Here is a 3248-nt window from a genome sequence, read left to right as displayed (position 1 = left end):
TAGTTTCCATCTACCACGTCGTCTCCCTCCACTCTTGTGCTGACGGACACTGAGCTTCTTTCCCTGCCTCCACTATAGTAACTAGTGCTGCCGTGAATAGAGGGGTGCATGTGTCTGTGTGAGTTGGAGCTCTGTCTGGATGTATCCCCCAGGAATGGGGTTGCTGGTCGTATTGTTCTCCATAGTAGCTGCACCAGTTGACATTCTTTCCAGCGGTCTAGAGGGCTCCCTCTTCTGCACGCCCTCTCCAGCATTTATTATTTGTAGACTGGTTGGCGATGGCTATTCTAGTGCTGAATATTCATCGGAAGGACTGATGTTTGAAGCTCCAATACTTTGGCTACCCGATGTGAAGAACTGACCCCCTGGAAAAGACCCTGATGTTGGGAAAGATTGAAGGTGGGAGGAGAAGGGGACGACAGAGGATGAGATGGTTGGATGGCATCACCAACTCGATGGACATGAGTTTGAGCCAACTCTGGGAGTTGGTGATGGACAGGCAAGCCTGGCGTGCTGCAGTCCATGGGGTCGCAAAGAGTCAGACACAACGGAGCCACTGAACTGAACTGATTCTGACAGTTGTGAGCTGACACCTCATTATGTCATTGGTTTGCATTTCGCTGATAGTCAGTGATGTTGACCGTCTTTTCCTGTGTCTGGCCGTTGATGTATGTCTTCTTCCTGGGGCCGGGGAAGAGACTGGCTGACACTCCCTGAATTCTTGAGCTCCTCCTCTACCATAACCCCCCCGCTTAGTGAGCAGGAATATACTCTGTGCCTGTTCGCACCAAACCCTCACACCCCTGCAGACATCCTCATCACAGATCACACTCTCCCAGTGTCCATTTCCCCAGAATCTGAGCATCTGGCCAGACCAGCAGACACGGCCCTCCTGTGTTGTTTGCTTCAGCCTGTGTTTGCTTCCACACCAGGGGCCAGCTGCACGTACTGCTTCAAGTCTTCCCAGCCGTGGGTCCTTCAACATCGTCTTCCCTCGTTTTCATGTCGCTGAGATCCTACAGTGCCTGTGCAGTGTGAGGACTGGGAGAGGGGGCAGTGTCTTGAAACGGGGCTCTTCTTATTATTCCAGTGTGGTCAGAGCACCGGATCGAGAGAGAACGGCCACTGAGGAGTTTCCTTCTCGAGAGTTCTGAAGAATAGGGTCATACCGTGTGATGCCAGACCACATGGAGATGCCCCGGAGCTGGTTAGGAGGCAGAGAGGGGAAAGTGTCGAGAACAGCCTTTCCTTTGGAAAGGAGTGTGTCAGTTCGCTGTTGCAGCAACTTTAGCGTGGGTGGCGGTTGTTGCTGTGTAGCCGCTCAGTCGTGTCCAACTCTTTGCAACCCCTACAGCCCGCCAGGCTCCTCTGTCCGTGGGGTTTCCCAGGCAGGAATACTGGAGTGGGTCGCCATTTCCTTCTCCAGGGGATCTTTCTGACCCAGGGATCGAACCCATGTCTCCTGCATTGCAAGGTGAATTTTTTTTTAACCGCTGAGCCACCTGGGAAGCCCGCTTTGTACATCATATATCGCAGGAATTGGCCTTTTCTCGGATCCTTGATGTTGCAAAGCCCAGTGCGAGGTCACTGTCCTGCTGATCCGTGGTTGCTTCCCTGTGGTCCAGTGCACCCCTCAGGGTGGGTGGGGAGACGCCTGTGCCTCTTTCCGGGGGGACCCAGGCTGCCTGTATCCTGGAGGTGGGCTATGCCCAGCGTCCACCATGCTGCTTCTGAGGCCAGCACAGGTCGTCCCCACCTCCCTCTGTAGTTAGAGGCAAGCATGAGACTGAGTTTTGACGGATGGCGGAGGAGGAAGGGAAGGGAAAGCTGCCCCCAGGACTCTGCTGGACCCACGTCCTACAGGTAACATCCTGGGGCTGGCGAGGAGATGGTCCGACGCTCACTGAATCCTGGAGCTCCTCCTCTACCATAAGCTGTCTCTCTCACACCCCTTGGTGAGCAGGAATTGCCTGTTTCGGGATCCGGGTAGGGACTCGCCTGCTTGGGGACCAGGTAGGGACCCAGGAGGCTACCTAGCTCTAGAAGTGACAGCTGGTGGATGAGGGGTCCACCTGAGGATAAGTGGGCCAGAGATACATCGTTGTCGTATGCAGTCAGTCAGACAGGCGCACACGCTTGGTATCACAGTCTGCCCTGTCCTTGAGAATCATATAGTAACTGGTATTTTGTGCAGGCTTTTTCTTGGTATGTTTGGTTTTCTGCTGCTGTGCTCTGAGTAGCTGGAGGATAGATTTTGGATTACTGTTCCCAGGAGGCTCTAATGTTCTAGTTACTAAAGTCTCAGCGGTGAGTTAAGGAATAACCCTCAAGTGACAAGAATGTTTCCATGTGTGATACAGAAATATGTATCATATAAACTGTGATCTGTGTATGTCACCTCGTAGCCATATGGTATATTTAGCACACATACGCACATGTGTACCTGTATATCTGCACTTGAGAAATGATAAAGTATACCCATATTTGGAATAAAAAGAGAGAATGGAATTACTGGATCGTTTGCTTCCTTATCTGTTGGGTTTTCCTTTTTCTGAATTTGTGAGTGATTTATTTCTAGCTTTTTATAGCTTTAATGAATTTACTATGTTTTCGATCCGGGTGTTCACTTTTGAAGGAAATGATATTAGCTGTAAAACATGTCACAAAAGTGATGAACAGCAAATTGAAAATATATCGTCATGTGCGTGGAAACTTGGTCTGCAGCCTGGAGGAGGGCATGGCAACTCGTTCCAGGATTCTTGTCTGGAGAATCCCATAGACAGAGGAGCCTGGCGGGCTGCAGTCCATAGGGTCGCAAAGAGTTGGACACGATTGAGTGACTTAGCGTGCACGCATACAAATAGAAACTCTGTTAATACAGAAAGATACTCATTACAAATTAAAGTCAAGTGATAAACTGTCTACCAGAGACATACCTAAAACAAATGGAGCCACATATTTAGGAAAAATTTCAACAAGTATAAATTAACTAAGAAAGTTGTTAGTTGCTCAGTCGTGTCTGACTCTTTGCGACCCCATGGATTGTAGCCCGCCAGGCTCCTCTGTCCATGGGATTTCTCCAGGCAAGGATACTGGAGTGGGTTGCCATTCCCTTCTCCAGGGGGATCTTCCTGACCCAGGGAAAATAAGCTATGAATGCGCTTAGTCATCTTGGGTAAAACAGTTAGTAATACAGGGAGAAGCTGAGGGTGAGACCTCCAGGGGCCTTGTAACCAAAGAAGCAAATA

Source organism: Capricornis sumatraensis, chromosome X, assembly GCF_032405125.1.
Source record: "Capricornis sumatraensis isolate serow.1 chromosome X, serow.2, whole genome shotgun sequence".
NCBI lineage: Eukaryota > Metazoa > Chordata > Mammalia > Artiodactyla > Bovidae > Capricornis > Capricornis sumatraensis.
This window is presented reverse-complemented; position numbering follows the sequence as displayed.